Raw genomic sequence first — 24,405 nt, 5'->3', positions numbered from 1 at the left:
ATAAATACAATGTTGTTTACACACATTAATGCTTATATATTTATAATTTATAGTTGGCATAAACATTAGTTTATTTCGTTGAAAATTACAATTTTTCAGACCAATCAGCTACGTTTATTCGGAAATTTATTATATACTTTTGGTTTCTTTTAAACTTTAACACTTGATGATTTATTTTAGTATACAGACAAATATTTCTTTGGATGTTAAAAGCATACTGCTGTACACCGTATATTGTTAACAATTGAATCCATCACTCCAAGAAGTAAATGTAAATTCTAAGAAGTAAATTAAATTAATATTAATAATTGTGTAAAACTCATCATTTACACAATTACAGATTCAGAAAGTATAATACTTTTGCTGTAAATATAGAATGTTTACAATAGGTATATGAGTATCAATAAATCTTAAGTTCATTTTATAACCTAGAATATTTGAAACAGATAATTACTTTGTTCATAAGGGAATTCACTTGTTAATAAAAAAAAAATTAATAAAATATTGACAATTGTAAAAATTGCTAATTTTATCATTTTTTCACGTGATTCATATGAACATTGTAAATTTGAAATAAGTTAGAAATCTAAATATAAAAATAAAAATAAATTAATAATAGTTCTAGTATCATTTTCATTTTGATAGTTGAATTAATCCAATAAATTACTAATATGCATTTATATAACTTAACTAATAAAATTATTACTTTGTGAATAACCATTAATACTAAACATAATGGTAACTTAAAAAAATAAATGCTGGAGATCAAATTGATTTAATCAAATTTGATAAATTATTGTGAACCCTATGAAAAATATGTTTCTATTATATACTTTTAAAATTTTGTTAAAAATTCCCATTATGTCCATCCGTCTTCACAATCGTTTCTATTGTTACAAATGTTACCATGCGTACTGTTATTGATTTATATTTATATTTACTTTATAACAATAATAATAATGGAATTTAGTAATGGATTGTGTTCGAAAGCAGTTAATTAAACAATATTATATTATAAGTTGTGTATTATTCAATACTTAAATTATGTATAAAATCTAATAATAATACTTAGTATTATGTTCACAAAGTGAATTTTCAATTTTATCTTTAATATATGGTAATCACTTGAATTAAAAAAAATATATTATGCGAAAAATACTATGGGCCGTATACATAGTCAGTTCTTAAATCAATTCTTTTATAAAACTTAATAAAGCTATGCTTATTGTAAAGTATTCATAAAGATATTTAAGCAGAACTTATAAAAGCTATAAGTATCAGACTTATATTAAGTATTTCTTTTTAAATTAGTTTGGTTACAATGGTTCTATCATATTATCAGATTACATTGTGTGATAAGAGATAACAATTATATTTTATCATATCGTTTTTATTTATTTATCTGTTATTTTATTTTATTTATCTAGTCAATATTATTTAAGTTATACATTTTTTTTATAGTTGATTTAAAAATATTATTAATTATTTGTTGTCGTGATGGGGAAAGGAATAGCATATTCCGCTATCGAAAAAAAAATTAATTTTAGAACTAGTTCAACAAAATAGTGTGGTTGAAAATAAGAAAACTGATTCAACTAGCATTCATTGCAAAAATGTAGCCTGGAAAAAAATTACATCAGAATTCAACGCAATGGGTGATCATCCAAAAGTAAATTTAAACCTTAATTTATATTATACTATGAATTTATAGTATTATATAACAATTAAAATTACAATATTTTTAAATTAATTAGGTATGATAAGAGTTTTTATATTATTTAAGTCATTAAAAGTTAAATTATAGAAGATACATGCTAATTGTTCATACTCTTAATGTGTACATCTAATTAAATTTCATATAATGCTTAACATGTTATTATAATTTATAGAGAACATTAATTCAAGTAAAAAATGTTGGAATAATATCAAAACTAAATGTAAATTAGAAATTACTTCCCATAAACAAGCTCTTTTAAGAACAGGAGGTGGTCCAAAAGTACCAAAATTATTAGAGAATCCAGAAATTGACCAATTTGCAAACATAGCTCTTGAGATACTTGATGCCATTGATAGTGATACTATTATATCAGGAAATGTTAAATGTGAAGTTAGACCTGATGGACAATTGGAATTTAATTTTGATTGTCTTCAGTCCAGTGATGATAATTTATCTGGTTGGTGTTAGATATTTATTAACTATCTAAAACTTATTAACAAGTTAAACACTCTGTCAATTAAAACCCTATATAATAGAATATAATCTATTATGGTAGATTTTATAAATTAAATTGTATACATTATGATTATACCACTTAACTAGTTTTAATACGTGCTGTAGCAATACAGTATCATCCCTAAATTTATTACTACATATTTGTAGTTTACTACTATTCAATGTGTATGCTAAAATACAAAAATAGGCCGTGGCTCATACAATGTTTTTAAAATTATTTTGATGTATTAAAATGAAAATAATCATTCTTAAAAATAAAATAAATCATGTTCCATATTGGCTGATAGACCCTATAATTTAACTTGTTAATATAAACATATTGTAATACTTTGATGTAATTATTTTAATTAGATTCAAATGAAAATTATGGTAAAGTTAATTTGAATATTGTTCCAAATGAATTGATTGATACCCAGATTGCTAAAAAGGCTAATGTGTTTAGTAGTATAAATAAACCTAGAAAGTTAAAACAACAACATAAAAGTAATAAGATAAATTTTACTTCTGAGATATCACCTAGAATAGAACAAATTGAAAATCAAAAAATTAACGATAATGAAATACATGAATAACTTAAACAAAAGATAATTCTGAAAATTGAAAGTGAAAGGGAACTTTTGAAAAAAAAAAAAATTGAACCTATTACCGCCAAAAATAATTTGATTTTTCAGCAAGAAAAACATAAAAATGAATTAAGAGTAGAAACAATAAACCTCAACGAAAAATGCCTATAAATAAAATATTGTTTTTAATAATTATAACTTATTTTATTTAAATACTATTTATAACTATTTAATTTTGTTTTAATTATTAGTATGAGAAAAAGGTAAATTTTGTTAATTTAATATTATTAATAATATTAAGGGAATTTATAATATTAAAAAAAATATATATTTTTGTAATTATACCTATTATACTATTTTATTTGTTAATAGTTATGACCTAGTGAAACAAAAAACGATAAAAAAGAAAAGATATGTCCAAAGAGATTGTACTATTTAATTTTTTTTTGCTTTGTTTATATTGTTATTTTACTTTTAAATTGTCTATAGTTTGACAATAAATAATTATTTATTTAAAACATTTTATATTGAGATTATTTGAAAATATTTTATAAAACTATTACCTATCAATAAAAAGTTCCTTGATTAATTAGTTAAAACATTGTATTTTGTATGTTCTTTATCAAGTAATATTACAGCATGTAAACAATAAAATAATATTTTAATGAAAATGTCTATTTATAAACTCACATCTAATTATATTACCATATAAATTAGGTGGACCATTGTATTCATGTTCAACTATTTGATGAAACATTAAATCTTCCTCAAAATTATGTGGAAGATCTTCATATCTAAATATGGCAATATTATGAAGAACTGCATAGGCTGATATAATTAATAATGTTGTGTTGAGTTTTGTTGCTAACTTTTTTGATAAACAGCTAAACCTTCATTTTAGTATTCCATTCAATCTTTCTACTGTATTTCTTGTTACAGTATGTGCCTTGTTATATTTTATTTCTGCTCTAGTCTGTGGGTTACGGACTGGAGTAAATAAATATTGCAATTGAGGATAACCACCATCACCTAAAAGGGATTCTGGTAATTGCTTTTGTTCGTACCTCATATTGATATTGCTATTATTAAAATCTAGGGTAAGTATTATAAATTAAAAGTAGTTCATAAATGAAAAGTATGAATTAATCTTTTATCTAAAAATACGACTGTCGTGAACAGAATCTGGCACCTTGCAACAATATCTAGTATCTCACACCTAGGACCACTAATAATTTGAACATTAATTGAAAATACACCTTTCCTATTTCTAAAATTTTCTGCTTGGTCTCCTGGACTTTGTATTGGTATATGAGTACAATCTATGGTTCCATCAACATCAACAAATTCTATATTTAAATCATTAATTTAATTTTAACAAAATATAATTATACATAGGTGTATAATTATGTATAGGATTTTTATAAAAATTACTAGCAATATCATAAAACATCAATTGATTTTGTCTTTGTTCTCTTATGGTTGATGGAAATTTTATAAATTTTGTTAAACTTCTAACAATTAGTTTAGCGATTTGTTTAACAATCCTACTTATTATTGGTTGGTTTATTCCAAGTAAATCACCAGAAACTAACTGAAATAAGATATTAAAAAAAAAATAATTTAACCTACCTAATATTATTATTTTTTCTGATTTAAATGTTATAAAAATTGATAATCTTACTTAAACATTACCTGTTCCATAAAAACGCAATACTGCAAAAAGTTTAATAAGTGGTGGAACTGGCAAACCCTTCATTGTATTTTTAGCGTTAATCCCATCAAATATAAGAGGCATTAAACATTGTATAACTGAAGTTTTGGTAAACCTAGTGACTTCATTAATGTATATATTCGTATTATTATTATGCATAACAATGGTGAATGGTTTAATATTTGTATATGCATTAAATTGATTAATTATTAATTTTATTTTTATAAAATATTATGCTACAAACCTGAATCTGTTTAAAAATTCTTTGTCGTTGTAATAATCAATGGGATTTTGCATATCTCTCACATATTTTTTAGGAACACTTTCATTTATATCAACTCAGTCATAAAAGTCAATTAAATTTAAAAACTCATCCATATTATTGTTTAATTTGTATATTTTAATAAGTGTTTCCAATTTACGAATTGAAATAAAATAAGTATAAATTATATGATTATTTGATAGGTACCTAATCATTAAAAGTAATTCTTAAGCATGGTTGGTACTAAACTTTTAAAAATGGTATATATAAGTAGTACTTTTTCTTTGATTAAGTATTAAGTATCGTTTATGAAATTGTTTTAAGTCATAAGTATTGCTTGAACAATACTTATTCATAAGAACTGACTATGAATATGGCCCTATATTTTATCTAAATAATAATACATTTGTTAAACTTAAAGGAACAACAGTTTGTTAAAGTATGATTATTTCAACTCAACAAGAGTTTAATTTAAAAAATGTAAGATATAATTATAATTAAATTTTTATAAGTAAAAATTAATGAAATATGTTAACTAAACTAATGTATTTTCAAAATTAATAAACTAAATAATATGACCTGACATCAAGAAACCTGCGTAAAACATTTAAGTAATATTCAATATTAAATATAATAAATATTTACTTTTTAATTGTTATCTTTTTTCTAAATAAAAATTTTTATTTTTCTTTGCGTTATATTTTTAAATTTCAGATAGCTGAGGAATAAAATTTTTGATTATACTATGATTTTATCTTTGATCTATTGTCTCTAATAATTGGAGAAGTTTTCAGTTTTGATTACAGTTAATTAAATCACACTTATTGTTAATAAATTCGAATTAACATTGATGTTTGTTGAAATATATTTAAGAGATTTATGTAAAATACTTATGAATTAATAACCACAAATGGAGGAATTTATGGTATTCAAACTATTTATTGCTCTTTTATTTCAGCAAACAATTATTACTGGTTTTTGTAATATATTTATTTATTAATTATTATTATTATTTATTTATTTTTTTTATTGACACTTATTATACAAATATAATATATAATTTCCAATGGTTAACCATTCTCACTTTAAATACGCATTGTATATTTTAATATTACTCGTACGATAGCTCTCAAATCAAGCAAGCTTATATATCACAATGGAAGTTTATCACTGTGTTTATCAAACTTCTCCATGTAGTGCGGTTTATTAACCACTAACTGCGATAGGATGAAGTACTCCTAGATATCCATTAGACAATCAGAATTTTTATTCCCATACGGCTTTTGACTGTTTTATTTTTATAAACTATCATCTCTAGATCCTATTGTCTGAGTGGTCCCCGACATGCGTTAATTGTTAAATATCACTCATGTTAGTATTAAATTTTTTTGTGTAGCGTTTGAAGATTTATTAGATAATGAAAAACCATAATTTTAATTTTTTAGCTGCATTTTATAAGGTTTATGAAAAAAAGTCCATATTAATTACTGCCAAATGAAACATATACAAGGATTTTCCTTCCATCTATAGATATTGAAAGCATAAAGCTTTTAGTTAACACGTGAATAAAATTCTCAAAAAAAAAAATAAAAATTCAATACTAAAAAAAAAAAAAGGTAACTTTGGAATATAAATCAATGATAATGAATTTATATTAATCATAGTATAGTACATAATATTTAGAATATTTTTCCCGAAAAGCCAAACAAAATATTTGAAAGTGGGAAGGGGGCTCTTTTAGTGATTAGTGATCTAGCTCTTTCCCTCCCATTATTGTACTTACCTGGTCTATTAAAAAATTTTGAAAGTACCTTTTAAAATGGCTTTCATGAAAATTGCTTTATCAGTTGAATGATTATTATTATTATTATTATTTTGTATAAATATTTGTTTATTTAATTACAACGTTTCACTGATATATTGGATGTTATTTGCTTTATTTCACCCGTCATAGAACCAGTCTTGAAGCGCAGACCTGTATTCCAGGGGATGCTTACTATACTTTTGAGCCCTATCTTAACAAATCGTTTAGGTATATTTAATATAACACACAAAGAATTTAAAAAAACATAACTTTAATTTCTTATTTAATATTTTTTCTATGACAAAATATCATTTATTTTTTTACCAAATATTTTATAATAAATTATATTTAATTTGGACAACTATAGTTGAAATACGAGTCCCTTATTTTTTTACTTAAATTGTGGAGTCTCATTTTTAACATTTCGGTCGGGGGGGGGGGGAGTGTCCAGCACATTCAGAATCTCTCGTGTGCAAGCCTTTGTGAGCACCATATTGTCAACAAAAGGGTAATTATCTAAATAATTCTATCAAAAAGGGAAACATTTTTATTATATACATTTTCTAGATAAATGTATATGTTAACATATTTTTTAATATATCTTTTTTACTCTTCTTTTAATTTTACATATGTTTTATTTTGTACATTTTTATGTATATTATGTATTTCAAATATTTACAATGAATGTACACATAAAGCATAATAAGACGTTAAAAGTAATAATACCTGAAGTACTCGTATATTTTGTCTACACAGGATCCTGATTAATGACTGAGTTCTTTCAAAATTTATATTTGATAAAAAAAGATTACGTCATTATTAAGAATTTTTAAATATTATTGTGTCATTTATTATTTTAAATGCATTGTTATGTAAAAATAGGAACATTTGGAACTACCTAAATTGTGTAATAGAATGAACAATAATAAATATTTTTATGATTCGGTAATTATTGTTTTTGTTTTTATTATTATTATTATTATTATTATTTTTTTAATAGTTTTACTGCAATTAAGAATGACATTTGGTTCTACACGTATCCTCGATGTGTCTAGTTAACGGACACGTTATTAGTAGGTTTTTTTATTCATCAATTACACCGATACAACAAATAGTGTTGATTGTTAAATAATTGTTAAAAAAAAAAAAAAAAAACAACTTAGAAAATTAGTCATAAAAGTGAACATTATGGGTTAATGAGTATACATATGGCTGATTTTTTAATGAAGTAATGACTTATAAGCGATTAGAGAAAGCCTTGAGAAGACATACTTAATGGGAACGATGTGAACTGGAGTCTGGACATTGGATTTGGTTAAATAAGCAAGAGTAAATAAATAAGAGTACTGTTGACGAAAAATGAGAATTTTCGAAACAAATTATGTGTTCTTTCAATAATTTATCAAACCAATTAATTTGACTGTGTAGAAAGTATTCAAATAATAGGTGATAGAGAAACTTGAATATTAATACAATGTAAAAAACATTTGAAAACACATAGCTTATCATTATAGCTTACACATTATAAACTTTACCCCTAACTATAGGAGATCTTTGAAGGTTCGAATCAATAAAGTTATATGAAATATGAGCGTATATCATTACATATATTTACCACAGGAATGGTCCGTGAAACATTCGACGGATTATTATGCGAGTTGAGTTATTATCTTCGGATAGAAATATGTCACTATAAACCGGTATGTACCTATATTATTTGTACGATATACAAATCTATATATTTATTGTAGACATATACCACGGGTAACCGAATATGGCAGCTTATTGTCTCACTCACAATTTAAAATTAGTATGATAAAATACCGAACACAATAACGTTGACCACTGTGCCACATGAGAAATGCGGGTGGGTAAAAAATATAATGTTCGAGTACAAAAACAAAATTGCAATCCGAGCCCGCAGTTCTCAGATCATAAAAAAAGGGTAATTGTAAACTGCGACCAAAAACAAGCATTAAACAATAAAATGTATATAATAATTTTCCCTTTACTTTATGGTTAGGTTATTATAATACGTCTTTAGTTTGAGTGTTGATGTTCCGGACACATTTCAGATTCTTTCTTCGGAGTATATATATTCACTATCTTTATTATGCCGCTGTTGTAAAAATACTGAAAACATAAGTTATTTTACATATTTTTTCTAGGCATGTTTTATATATACTTATTATACTATATTATATTATTATATATACTTATTATACAAATACTTAAATTCCGAAATGGAATATTTTTATAAAGTTTTTCGAATGCCAACTCAAAAGCAAATTCTAACCAATTCAAAACGTTTACATATTTTCAGCTCACACGCCATTTATTGTAAGCGTTTGGTAATCGTCGCTACTTTCCGGAAATCGAAAACGATATCTTGTTTTAAACATCATGACCCCAAATTTTAAATTCATTGTGTTTCCGAATGTACAACAGTGAACCGTAATTTATCATACATGTTTAGACAAAGAATTTACTACGAAAAAAATTGTTCTGGTGCACTTACAACCTTATCAGATGGAAGATATAAAGTCTTATGAAAACAACAGTAACATCGTACGGCGTTTAAAAGTAAAATGAGTAGGTAACTTTATCTTTGACCATTTTTGTGTAGCTTGACAGCAGCGTGATACAGCACCCTCAACTTGCAATGCTTTCATATTACAGAGTATAGGTGTATCTTTTTTAATGAAATCGATTGCAATGAATTATTGTATACAAATAACTGTAATGAATGTCCCGATTCACTTAATTATCAAGTTTTGGTATTGCATGACGGTCTGAAAGAAAGAGATATTTAAAGTAAACGGTTTTCTTTTTGGGTCTTTAGTCGTTTAATATGTACAAATCTATTGGTTGTATACGGTTGAATTTTAAATTAAAATAAGCCCCATTTATAGGTTATCATTGATAACTTAAAACTTTAAAAATTATAAAAAAATATTCAATAAAAATGTATTGAAAATGTATTTATCATAGTTTAAAAATGATATTATAAAAATCATAACATCAAACATATTTAAAATTTATTTAATATAATAATAATAAAATAAGTACCTATTAGTTTAATATTTCCATTTAATTTAACTTTATTTAAATTAAATTAATTTCATAACTTGCTGTTTTGATCATCGTTGGATTCTTGCAAATAAAAATGTTTCTTTTGTCAGTTTTAATTTTGTTTTAATTTTGATATAGAAGGTACATGCGGTGGTATTTTTGTATTATAATTTTAAATTTTAATAAGGAATTATGTTTTTTCATAGAAAAAAAAATCTTTAGCTCATAATTTATCGTTATTATTTGTAACTCCTAAAATCAATATTAATTTATATGTATATACATATTCTTATTATTATTAATTTTAATTTATTTTAAATGAAAATTGTTCCTTAAAAAGTACATACTATTTTGAGACAATACGATATATTTAAATTAAATTTAGCTTCATCGCCATGTATTTTCATAGAATAAGTTTTTACACATATAAACAGTTCAATATTAATTGTTCAGATATTGATTTTCTATTATTTCCATGTGATTTTATGAATATGTGTTAAAATTATTTTAAAACAAAAACATGATTTTTTTAATCCTCGTTTAAAAAAAAAATGTTTCAACTAAAAATTAAACTCGTTTATGAGATAAGAATAAATGCATTATCAATCGATTTCAGTGTGGCAACGTTTTAGAAAAAAACAATTATTTACAGACAATTGATATAGTGTAACGGAAATGATAAAAATTATGTGTTTCTAACTTTTGCAATTAGTTACTCCATTTAAAGGATTTCCCAGTGTCCCAATAAAATCTTTTTATGAGAAATGAAAAATATTTTTTATTTTTATTATTATTATTTATTGTATATCGCTCATATATATGTTAATTTGTAAATTTAAGGAAAATACGATTTACCGAAAATTTAATAATGCGTATATCCTCCTAAACGTCTGTAATAAGAATAGAAATAAATATATCAATTTTTCTCACAAATTTCCTTTCAAATGCCATCAGTTTTTGATAATTTAAAATATTTAATATTGTTTATCTTTTATAAACAGGTTGCCGTTATATAGACTTGTGTTTTATGATTAGAACATTTTCGGGAACACTATGTGTTTTTATAAAATCACCTTTTTTTGTTAATAAAAAAAAAAAAAAAAAAAAATGTTTTTCTTAAAAAGAAAAGAAACAAAGTTTTTTTCAAAAAAAATACTTCAGTGATCCGCTAAAAAAGAAAAATAATGAGTTGTAAGTGATTAAAATAAACTTAAATTATAATAAACTACATAGTACTTTATTGTACTCGTACATGTGTATGAAATCGAAAAAATAAACAATAATTTCTGTTGAAAACGAATTGTATTATAAATAAACAAATAATTTACATAAGTTCTCATATCAAAATGCCTGCGTTTGCACTCATAAAGTAGGTAGTTTTATTAAACGGGAGGGAAAAAATGCGATAAGGTTCGTTGGGCATACAAATTTGGACCCGATTTTTCAATCTTTTGTAATATCTGTGAACTAAATTATAAACGAACCTACCTATATGAAATGAAAAATGTCTACTCGTATACAACGGTCTATGATTAATGTCCGCGTTAATTGTTATTATCGTTGTGTGCGACCTCTTGTGAAATAGAAAAAGTGTGTGCACGCAAATATAAAGTTTTTTTTTAAAAAAATCATATTTGGATAAAACATTTATACAGCATTAAAAACGAGATGAAATAAAACTATTATTATCTATTGTTGTGGATAATATGTCAAACATGTTCATGCACGAGTGAATTCAGTTCGAATGGCAAACTACAAATACAATTTTTTTATTTTCCATTGGAACATAATATTATATAGAAGCTGATCTGTTCGTGTAATCTTCTTACAGGGTTCGACGCTACAGAAAATCTATCATGTCGTTGATTTTGAGTATTTTTCGTTTTTTTACTGGTTTTATCGGTGTTTTCTTGACGTTTCGCGAAATTCATATCGCCCATCGCAGGGTACACAGTTCAACGTTTGTTTCACGTCTTATAATATTTACAGTTACACGTACACATTGTTCCAATATTTGTATTTCTTTGCAATCATTATCTCATAAATTCAATGTTAAAGGCTAAACTTGAACGCCGTGTGTTAAAATATAATATTAAAACTCATAAACAATGGTCGTTACTGCATGGTATATTTATTAAAAACTCATTTCGACATAATATCTTATACATATATATATATATATATATATATATAGGTAATATAATATAGTAAACACGCATATGTACGTAGACACATAAAATATATAAAAATTATTTTTTAAGCTTTGCATGTGCACAACAAGTCTAAAAACAGTTAAAATAATGAAAAAAATTAAAATTAAAAAACTTGTTATATTTGGGAATTGACATGAGGTGCGTCCCAAAAAAGAGGTTTACACAAATTTCGTCCGGGGTCTTGTGGACGCTATTGTTGTATTTTATTTCAATGTGGTACTTAAAATGTGTTTTAAAACAATCAAAAGGAGTTAAATTGTGAACAATTAATCAAATTATTTCCATAGAAATATTCTTCAAATAATATCAAATAATAGAATATTAAACGATAGAGGGTTTTTATTTTTAATACATTTAGCACATCAGGTAAAAGTACAAAAAAAAAAAAGAATTGAATAACAATAATGTTATAGTTTTTATTTTTTTTAAATTCTATACAACAATGTATATGTCTATGTTAAATATGTATATCTAAGATATGTATATTTGGTATACTTCGAGAGATAATTTGGTTCTAGGTAAGTATAAAATAATAAAATTTAAGTTTCCAAATTTTGTTTTCTATACTAACATTCTGTTTGTTAAAATGTAACTCTTAGGCCAAAGTTAAACGATGGTTTTTAGAATCCTTGAATATATTGTATAATATATTGTCCACTAAACCTGTCGTATAATAGTAGGACATAATTCATGTGTACCTTCTTTTTCGGAACTCATTTCTCATGATAATTAATTTCAAACCAGCTGCTCGCTTCTGTCGAGCATGGGTGCAAAATATTCAACACACACACACATACACACCCACCCTTAGTTTACAGTAAATATTAAATGGACTCGTAATAAATTAAATTTAAATGAAAAATAAAGATTTCTGTATTAAGTATTGAAAGTGCTTCGAATTCAAATAAGGATAAAAACAAATAAAAGTTTAAAGAAATTAGGTCTAAACTTTACTATTAAGTCTTTACTATGAAGTCAAATTATTTTAAGTTAATGAAATAAGTATATACGTACTACATTTACACAAATACGTAATATATTACGAATATGGGTATAAATCGTAATTTAATTTTTGTTTTCTAGGGAGGTTTTATTCATACGAAAATAGATCTATACACACGTGCAATTCACGCCAATAGCTAATGATTGCGACGAGAATGCTGTACAGTTTTTATAGTAAATATATTTATAACTATATTTACCTATTAGGCCCTATTATTTGTACAATTTTGGACTGCACACTTGATTTTACTGCTTTAAATGAAAATTTAGTCTCGCTACTGCCTTAGTAAAAGGAATATATTACATACACAATTTATATATATGTATGCATTAAATTTTAAAAAATTCAATAATACTCATATTTCCTAGTAGTTGGCTTATTATTTAATTTTTGTTTTGTAGACCGTAGTGCACACACGTTAAAATAGTAGTACACACTTGTACATTCGTGGTGCACATTGTGTGTCGGAGTACACATAGAAATAAAGCCTGTTACCTACCTATTGTTATATTATATATGACAGTTGTAACGCATGGTGCTTTACTTATAATAATCTTATTTTCAAGATAACAAGCCAAATATTGAATTTTTCTCATTTTACTTCAAAGTTATATGAGTGTAAAAGAAATAAAATTTATGTTTTTTTTTTAGTTCGTTTCGAGTTTTCTGCTGGTACGAGATTTGATTGTATACACAATATTTCCAGAAACACAGTATGAAAAGTGTGAAAAATAAAATAAAACTCTGCTTTCTGGATGATTGCATAAAGTAACAGGATATTGTGTACTCACACATATTCGCACGTGCATATACGTGGTGACTGGTAATCCACGATTCGAGTATATTTTCGATATGCAAACGAGTAGAAAACTAGAAAATTGTATGTACACACGTATACAGGGTTTTCCGAAAAAAACGCAAACATTTTAAATAACTCGCAAAGGAGTAATAAATATATATATATCAATATCATTTTTTTATTGAAAACAAAATCTCCATTAAAGTTTTTACGAGTCCAAAAGTTAAAAAATCAAATTGTATAAAAGTATGACGTCCGTAAGATGGTGTCCATCAGTAAACATGCATTTGTAGGACATACTAACAAGTTGTCAACCAAACTGAGATCATCAGTTATCTTTTCCATAACCGCAATTGGTGGCCAGTGGCTTCGGCTCCTGCAATATTTTTTTAGGTATTGGAAAGAGCCATTGCACATTGCCAGCGTTCAATTTCGGGAATGTATAATACAAATGGATTTCAGTTAAAGGACATTAATTTTAAGATAAGATATTTATAACATTTGAACTCTTAACGGCATAACATTTAGTTTATGATTTCAATAATAACATTCTGTAATAAAATTATAAAAAAAATGTATTTAGAATTAAAAATGAGTAAGTGGTTAATACTGGTAAATGAATATTATTTTTTCTTTCACTGGAATCACAGCTCTTCAAGAGTGTTTGTCACCTACGACACTTTCTTTCACTATTCCCGATTTTGCACTTTTTCTTCCCAATTTGATATCCCTAGTTTCTCTAAGTCCTGCTTTATTCCATCTACTTATTGCTTCTTTGGACGTTCTATTGGTCTCTTCCCTATGGGGCTCCACACCGCTTTAAGGTATTCTGAGTCTAAATTAATTAATAAATGCTTAGCTTGGAGTATTGTTATATTTGTAGAGTATAATCGATTTTGAATTAAAAATGTATCATCAGGTATATACAATAAATGTCGATAAAATTCTGTGAATAATAAAAAAAATTAACATTCTGTTAAATAAATATATTTTTTTTTTACTTCTTTGAGAATTATTCAAATATGCTTTACTTTATTGCAATACCCTATATATTTGTAAATTTATAAATATAATAATATATATGCACATATGTCGGTATTTCACGCTCCCCGGGTCGGCTGCGGGCAGATGAGGAAATGACGTGACCGGCGATGGTGCACACAATGAACGATTTAACCAGATCGCAAGATGTCGTAACATCCATTTTTTAAGCTAAGTCATCTCTCTTCGGGGCTCATGTTTTGCCTCTTTGGCAACGTCGCGCCGCCGCCGCCACCTCAGTTGGTCGCCGCTGGTGGCAGTCGTGGCGGCGGCGGATATGCGGCCCGGTCGATATTTGCCGTTGTTCGATATTATATTCTCCACGTCCGCGTGCTCACACGCGTGTGGTGGCAGACTAGAGCAGTTTCACGATGCAAAATCCGTTAATTATGCGTCTTGTACAAGTGGCACGTATCGAAAATGTAACGTACGTTCATTCCGTTCATACCATTATTTCATATATTTCTATTCGATCCTCGAACGCTATTTGATTATTTTCGCTTTTTCACCACTTCCCAACGTGCCCAAACGCGACATTGCTGCAGCTCGCGCGATTATTCGCGCGGCATCACACAAATCGGTATAATAGCATACAGATGTATAGGTTATTAATTAAACGCGTGTGTTCGTATTATTTAATCCCATCCTCCTCTGCTACACCTTATTTAACAGCCGGCAAAGTTGAAAGGATCGACGGAGTGGGCGAGTGAGGGATTGGTTTGAGGAAAGAAAAGAAACGAAGGATCTAGTGATGCGAAAAAATTGTTTTCCCCCGATCGCCTTGAAAACGAAATTACAGCCAAACCGGAAAAGAAAAAATTATATGTACGCTGCCCTACTTTCACGTAAATGGTGCTCTTCGTCACACGCACATCTTCGTAAATTAAAAATTTGATACTACCCGTAGCTTTTGCCGTACTGCTCCGGTAACTGCTCGATTAATAATGCTCGGAAGTTTGTATAACATTCTCCTTCTCTCTCTCTCATTTTTTCTCTTTTTTTCTCTCTACCCTATTTTCTCAACTAAAATATTTCCCATAGTCTTATTAAGGGTAAAAAACCGTCACGGTTTAATAGATTTTATAAATCATATACGAAAATTCTCGCTTTACCGTTTGGAGAGAAAATAGTTTTGTGTAATTTTCAACATTTTCATCAATTTAAATATACGACGAACCGCTGGCATATAATTAACTTAGCTTAAATCGGTAGAAGCCTGCCAACTCACTTATTCACCACTCTGTTATGTACAAGTTAATTCTAATTTACACCAATAAGTTGTTTTCTTTTTAACTCGCATTACTTTAATACTTGCGTATTGCTTATTTTTGTTTAGAAAAAAATGGATTAAGTAACAGTGTGTATTTGTTAGAAATAAATTGAAATCGGAAAATAATGGAATCAAAGCCACGGCGTGTAAATAATTAGAATCATAGTTAATTTTATTTAAATTATTTCTTTCTCGTGATCTTATAATTTTAAAATAACTAAAACCAATTTATTTAGTTTAACAATTAGCAATGTTAAAAATGTATTATATTTTATTTTCCAGAGAGCTTTGTGCATTTATTTTAACGTTATTTATTCATTTTTTCTAATGATGTTCCTAAAGTACTAGATCATAGCCATTCAGCAATAAATTAATTTACTGAAATTATTATAGAATAGCTGTAAACATTAAATTTAACAAATAAATTTAATTTGAATAATTGTGTTGAACAATATGTAGATAAATTATTTTTGTTTGTCAATGAAAAATTAAAATTAATATACAATACAAAACTATTTGGCAAATATACAGTATGATCATTGCATATGCACTGATTTTTGTCTTTATTGTGTTTCATTGTAGTAAATTATTTTTCATTTTAAATACAAATGATGATTATTTTTATTTACTATATTTATTGATAAAAGTATTTGTAAAATGTTTAAATTAGTGAAAACCAGTTTTATTTAATTTAATATACAGTACACAATAAATCTTTTATAATCACGTGGTTAATATTGTATAAAATGTGTTCATTTCAAATTTCGGATATTATTAATTACTTGATATTTATCTAAAAAATATTACAATTTATTTTTTTTAATTTCGTTTTGTTTTATTATTTTTAGTCGATGGTTTTTATTAGTTAAGCTTAACTTAGAAATGTTTAATATTTTAATATAAATAATAATTTTTGATATCAAGTTTTGAAACTTATAAATAAAATAATTACAAATAGCAGGCCTATACTACATTGAGTGACATAGATATTATACTGTTTTAATATTTTAAAATAATACAACCAGATACAAAATAAATGTCAGAAAAATCTATTAATAATTGCCAACATAACATAGAAAATGAATTATCTTTCAATTTTTAAATGTAAATGTAAATAAATATCTATGTAATATATTTTGTAATAAATGAATAATTATCATATTCAAAAAGTTGAAAAAAAAATAAAATAAATTATGCATTTTATTATTTGTTGATTACAATTAATTGTAAGGAATTCAATTAAACTTTTCAATTTTTTTTTTTTGCACAAATACTTTTAAAGCAATATTTATAATTGTATTCAAAAATGAAACGATAATTGATAGAAAAGAATAAAAGAATAGGTTCCATATAAATGTATTTAATGTTTTATAATTTGTTTCTCTTTTTGAAATGTATATGGTGATTCATGTTAAACCTTTTTAAACGTTACCAAGTTTTATTTTTTTCTTAAATGTTTATATAATGCCATCAACATTTATAATAATAGATTTTTTTTTTTTTTTTTAATAATTATAAGCATAATAGCATGAACATGTCATGTTGTTAAATTAAAATGTATGAACATTGAGTTGATATGTTACAAAAATGTATTACAACACTCGTATTACATTTTAAAAACGGATACTTTTATTTTTTATTAAATCGAATATCAATTCGATGTCCCGCACTCGTAATGTGTGCATCTAATTTAATTGATAATTATGATTTTATTAAAAATCTAACTAAATACTCAATCGTTTTTGTTCCGAAAAGTGTTAAAAAAACTAAAATTTTTAAGTGCTTTTTAACAAAAAAAAATTGCCGTCCGTCTGGGGCCCAAAACCCCAAGACAAGACTTTGTGTAAGTATATTAATTATACAAACCCATATACGTATAGTACCAAATCTATTACTAAAAACCGTTAATATACTTATTATAATACGCTAATCACGTTACTCGGACATTGAACTGCGCACGCAATTCAAAACTCATAAATTGTCTTGCAATCATCACTTAATTAGTAGATAATATTAATTATTATCAACATGTATCCCACTGCCAAACGAAACAAAAACTCCGAAAGGAATAATAAATGTGTATCGCCAATAAAAATAATTAATCAAAACACTATACAAAAATCAAATTCTACTGAAATATCCGATGACGGTGTCTTTAATTTTGACTGAGTAGAAGTAACTTCACCAAAAAAACATAAGCGTTCAAATCCTACTTCCAAAGGAAACTTTCCTAAATCTAAAAACATTAAAAATCAATCTAACACAAATTTTGTCACTGAAAATAGTTACTCTCTTCTCTCTCAAGTTGACAAAGATGATCAAATTGAGTCAATGGACGAAGACGTCCCAGCTCCATTAGAAAAAAAACCACCACCAATATTTATCAAAACCAAAATAAACGTATTTAGTTCTTTCTGCACTAACATAAAAAATAGAATCGAACCCACAGCCGAATTCACATGCAAAAGCACAACAAACGTCTTAAAACTTCAAACAGACACAATAAGTTCCTTTCGCTCAGTTATAAAATATCTAAAAGAATACAACATTGATTTTTATACATATCAACTGAAAGACGAAAAAGCATACCGCATAGTGATCCGAAACTTACATCCATCAACAAAAATCGAATTTATCAAAGAAGAACTCGGAAAAAACGGTCATCTAGCGCGTAACATTACAAACGTTTTGCAAAATCTAACAAAAATCCCTTTACCATTATTTTTTATCGACCTCGAACACGCTCTAAATAATAAAGACATTTTCTCGCTAACCTCACTTTGTTACACCAAAGTTAAAGTTGAAGCACCCAAAGCACGTAAACAATTACCGCAATGTATGAATTGTCAAAATTACGGACATACACGTCACTACTGCAACAGCAAGCCTCGTTGCGTACGCTGTAGCGAACAACACAGCTCTGAATCTTGTACCAAAAACAAAGATCTTCTGGCCAAATGTACACTATGTGGCGGGGACCATCCCGCAAATTACCGAGGCTGTGAAGTCTTCAAAAACCTACAAACTCGGGGAACCAAGCCGGATCGCTAAACTAATATATCAAATTCAATCAACAAATACTATGTAAATGAACATGTCTTGTCAAACACAAGTATAAACAATAACACAGGTTCAAATGTAAATATTGAATCATCGTACTCCCAAGTACTAAAAAATAAAACCAGTTCTAACAAAAATGACCAATGCCCGCCAAACCAAAGTACCGATTCTATAAATAACCTAACATCACAATTGAATACATTCATAAACGACTTAAAATCCATTATAAACCCTCTTATAACTCTTTTAATTCAAGTAATTAGTCAAGTTCTTCTCAAAAATAATAATGTCAATTAACTCTAACGCCACACATCCTTTATCGATAATTCTTTGGAATGCCAATGGATTGAAAAAACATGCAAACGAGCTATACTATATTTTGCATAACAAAAACATTGATTTAGCTCTTATTTCTGAAACCCACCTGACAAAAAATACAAATTTTAAAATTAACGGTTATAAAATAATTCGTGCAGATCATCCTGACGGAACAGCGCACGCGGGTGCAGCTATCTTAATCAAATCTTCAATCCTTTACACCGAACTCCAAATCATAAATAAACCATATCTATAAGCTGCAAATATATCAATAAATTTCAAAAACTGTATTCCTATAACTATATTATCCGTCTATTTCCCTCCCCCCAAACGTAACAATTTTGTAAGCTACCAAAGCCAGTAAATTTCAGAACCTAAACTACAATCGTTTTTTCAAAAGCTAGGTAGCTCTTTTATCATTGGCGGTGATTTTAATTCGAAACATATCAGTTGGGGTAGTCGATACACGAACACGCGTGGACGAATACTACACAATTTTATTTTTAAAAACAATATCACTTTTATTTCTCCTGATGCGCCCACCTATTGGCCACCCCAAGCGAATAGACTACCTGATATATTAGATTTTTTTCTTAACAAAAATTCCGAGACATCTCAATACACACATTAAAAACTTAAATGAGCTATCTAGTGATCATACTCCAGTACTTCTAACCTGTGGGGCATTACCAGAACTCAACAACAGACAGACTCTCAGCTCTGGTCCCACTGATTGGGATCAGTTTCAACATAATTTAGATAAACAAATATCACTAAACATCCCATTAAAAACACACGCTCAAATAAATAACGCAGTAAACCAATTAACTACTGTCATTCAAAACTCAATCTCTTCGTCCTCATCTTCAGTTACTCCAAATCCTTCAAATCAAAAGAAAAAATTGAACACACTTCCAAAGAACTAATAAAAGCCAAGCGTAGAGCTAGAGTTACCTGGCAAAACTCAAGATACCAATTGACAAAATCGTATTTAACCAGCTAACAAATACTCTAAAAACTGAACTATCCAAACATAGATCCACTAAATTTGAATCGCATCTACAATCTCTAACTCCATCTGATGGCTCGATCTGGAGTACCACCAAAGCATTAATAAACCAACGTGACACTATACCTCCACTTGTATGCCCAAACAACGAATTAGCAACATCCGACATTGAAAAAGCAATAATCTTTGGAAACCAGCTATCTGAAACTTTCACTCCACATCCTCCCACTCTAATAAACAGTAACCATGAAAACACAGTTCATTATTTTTTGTATGCACCACTACCAACATCGCTACCAGCCAAACCAGTAACTCCATCTGAAATTCTCTCAACAATTAACAAGTTACACTCAAAAAAAAACCCCAGGTCACGATTTAATCACAAATAAAATAGCTAAAATCTTACAAAAAAATCAATACTTCTGTTAACCCATATTTTGAATGCTATGCTGAGACTATCACATTTCCCTCCAACATGGAAACACTCAATTATCGTCATGATTTCCAAATCAAACAAACCCAAGCAATTAGTTACATCCTATCGACCAATTAGCCTGTTACCTAAATTTGGTAAATTATTCGAGAAACTACTATTAAAACGTATTACAACCATTATCCACGAAAATAACATACTGACAGCAACTCAATTCGGTTTCCGTAATAAACATAACACTATCCACCAAATACACAGAATAACTGATCACATATCTACCTCTTTTGAGAAAAAAAATTCTGTCCAGGAGTCTTCCTCGATATCTCCCAAGCGTTCGACCAAGTGTAGGTGGCTACTCTACATGATCGCCTACTCTTTAAGCTCAAACATTTTCTACCTGCACCTTACTATCTTATCTTAAAATCCTACTTAGAAAATAGATCATTCTCCGTACGTATTAATAACAGCATCTCCATCTTACACTCAATTGGAGCTGGTGTCCCTCAAGAAAGTGATTTATCGCCCCTACTTTACAACGTCTACACTTCGGACATTCCATCAACCAACAATATTCTTGCAACTTACGCCGACGATACGGCAATCCTAGCTTCGAGCTCTGATGCAAATGTAGCTTCTGAATATATACAATCACACTTAAATCTCATAACTACCTGGGCCAACAATTGGAGGATAAAAATCAATGAGACTAAATCGGTACAAGTTAATTTCACATTAAGGCGTAACGAAATTCCTCCTCTTATTCTAAATGGCACATGTATCCCAATCCAATCTTCGACAAAGTACCTGGGCATAACTTTAGACAAAAGATTGACATGGTCACACCACACAAAATCTAAACGTAAACAAGCAAATATCCAGCTATATTTACTTCGACCCTTCCTTTAATCTAAAATCAGCCTAGCAAATAAAATGCTCATATACAAAAGTTTAATCAGACCAGTTTGGTCGTACGGGATAAAAATATGGGGACCTGCCAAACCATCTAACATTAGACCATTACAATCTTTCCAATCAATAGCTCTATGAATCATTACAAATGCACCCTGGTACTTTACAAATCAAAATCTTCATAAAGACCTTCAACTACCAACTGTCAAAGAACTAGCAACTAACCATTACAAAAAATTCCATAACAAACTAAAAGATCACCCTAATCCACTAATTCATCAAATTTCCACCACAACAATTCCAAATAATATCACTCGCCGCCTTAACAGAGACTGACCTCTTGACCTACTAGATCCTGGGTTATTGTAATACGGGTGTTAATAAAAAAAAAAAAAAAAATTGTAAATAACAAATAGTAAGTCATATTGTAGGTGTGGCCAGTGGGCCACTTCCTATTCAAGTTATCATGTCACTGTTGTACTTTTATTATCATAATTGCTTATTGTGTAACACTTCACAGATTGTAATTTTCTATACCAATAAAAAAAAAAAAAAAAAAAAAAAAAAAAAAAATCGAATATATTAATATTAACTTATGGACATTACATATTATAAAATCTAATATTAAATTTAGATACTGGTGAAAATATTTAATATAAAAAACACTGAAATTTTTTTTGTAAGATCAAAACATATCTTATTATATATTTGATCAATATATTTTTTTTTATTTCAATAAAATGTGGTGATTTTACAAATGGCAATGCTATTCAATTTAAAATATTTTTGAATATATTCATATTTATAGAGATATTGAATTATTCTGAATAAATAATATATAAAAATGAATATGTAGTTTTTAGTGTACCTATATTATAATCATGTTAACATAGAAACAGTTAAATGTTTTGTTTAACATTTATTTTTATTTTGAAGAGTGTTTATTTTGCCGGCTATTGTAGTTATTCAAGTATTAGAAACCATAAAATATGTGCGTATTGTAACTATACGGTTGATGGTATTCTAAATTTTAGAATATTTTCTATATTCGAAAAAAGCTTATACGTATGAGTAAACTTACGGCGGTCTTGGGTAACTTAAATCTTCTTGGAAATGTAAATATTTTTTAAATTAGTCAGTAGTCTGCAATATAGAGGTATTTTAATGAAAATTCATATTCACAGCCTAATTATTATTAAAGCTTACCACAAACTAGGTAGTTATGTATATAATTATAAATGTTGGTGTACTGTAACATTTATTGTTTTTAACAAATGCAGTATGTTGAGTGTTAACGTTTACCATAGTTCACAATGTATTTATTATACAACTAACCTTCTCACCTCATAAAAAAAAACTTCTGATTTGGTAAAAGTTAAGTGTCTGATATTTAATTATATAATTTTTATGTAACAATGCTCAAATAATATTTGCATTACTTATCTATGTGTTTAACTTATCTTTACTTATACTTATGCATTTTAGTAGCATTATATTCATGTAAAACTGTGTAATTTTGATCATGCGTTTATGTCATAGAGCAGTACCTATATTATAAAATTTTTATTCAGAATATAATTTATCGAAATCTTAACCAAGTTCAATAATTATATTTCGAAGATTGATGAAAATTTCCTATTGAAAATGTGTTTTTTAATCGTTTGAAATTCTTGATAATTGATTATTTTATTAATGTATAAGATTTATATAAAACTTAGTTTTAAAGATATGTAATGATATTTTCACTTGAATTTCTTTATACCTATTAAATTCATTAGGTATGCAAAAAAATTAAATTGATCATTAAAATATTATAAAAAATGAACTAGTATGGTTCAATTATTTTTACGTGCAACTTCAGTCTGACAACTTACTTTTTAGTGGTCAATAGCTGCATAAAATAATATTTCTATTATTTAGAAAAGACATGAATAAATAAAAACCTAAGATATTTACTTGAAGTTACATACTTCAAAGCTTAAAGAGCATGATGACTGGGCGCGTTTCAAGGTACTTTGCTCCATCAATATCTTTTAAAAAAACAATATAAAACTACATTTTAAAGTATTTTTTTTTTTGTTTTATTTGTCTAAGTATTGTTTGTTTGTATTGTAAGTATTATTATACATTGTTTATATGAACTAATATTAAATAATTTATAAGTGAGATATTCAATGAGAAAAAATAATTGCGAAAAATATAATTTTCATATTCGTATAACTAGCATCTTACATTTTTACACGGTAAGCACGCTTTAATAATAATAAATATATTACACATATTACAATATATTACAATTTATTTAATATATTAAAATGTTTTCTTACATTATGAATTCATTTGAAAAATAAAACTAAATCAAAGAGTCAATAAATTTCATTTTATAATTAATATTTCTGTTACAATGATTGATTTTTATTATATAAATTATAAAATAGATTTCGTTTTGATTGTTTACTTGAAACTCGATCCGTTTTTTCAAAAGTCGATGGGGTGATTTTTACTTGGACTATTTGAATATTGATTAAGTGATTAATGACCGATGGATTTCGTAACTCAGTATACGTATTGTAGTGTATGTGCTACCATATATTCATCAAACCGACACTGATTTTTTTTCACAGAATGATCAAAATTAAATTAACTTAAAATTATTATTTCTTAGATGGGTGTATATATCATATTTACAAAATACTTAAATAAGT

The 24,405-nt window shown here is 27.0% G+C and overlaps 1 long non-coding RNA gene across 1 annotated transcript; it reads left to right on the top strand.

Moving 5' to 3' along the window:
- Nucleotides 1-1,418: 1,418 nt before the first annotated feature.
- LOC112683165 lies at nt 1,419-14,540 on the top strand. The gene is made up of 3 exons (XR_003148578.1): nt 1,419-1,669; nt 12,942-13,034; nt 13,513-14,540. It is a non-coding gene; the product is annotated as an uncharacterized LOC112683165 (long non-coding RNA).
- The last annotated feature ends 9,865 nt before the right edge of the window (nt 14,541-24,405 follow it).

Source organism: Sipha flava, unplaced genomic scaffold (assembly GCF_003268045.1).
Source record: "Sipha flava isolate LNK unplaced genomic scaffold, YSA_version1 220_pilon_pilon, whole genome shotgun sequence".
NCBI lineage: Eukaryota > Metazoa > Arthropoda > Insecta > Hemiptera > Aphididae > Sipha > Sipha flava.
Note: the sequence above shows the minus strand (reverse complement) of the source record. Positions and strands in the feature narration are given on the sequence as shown.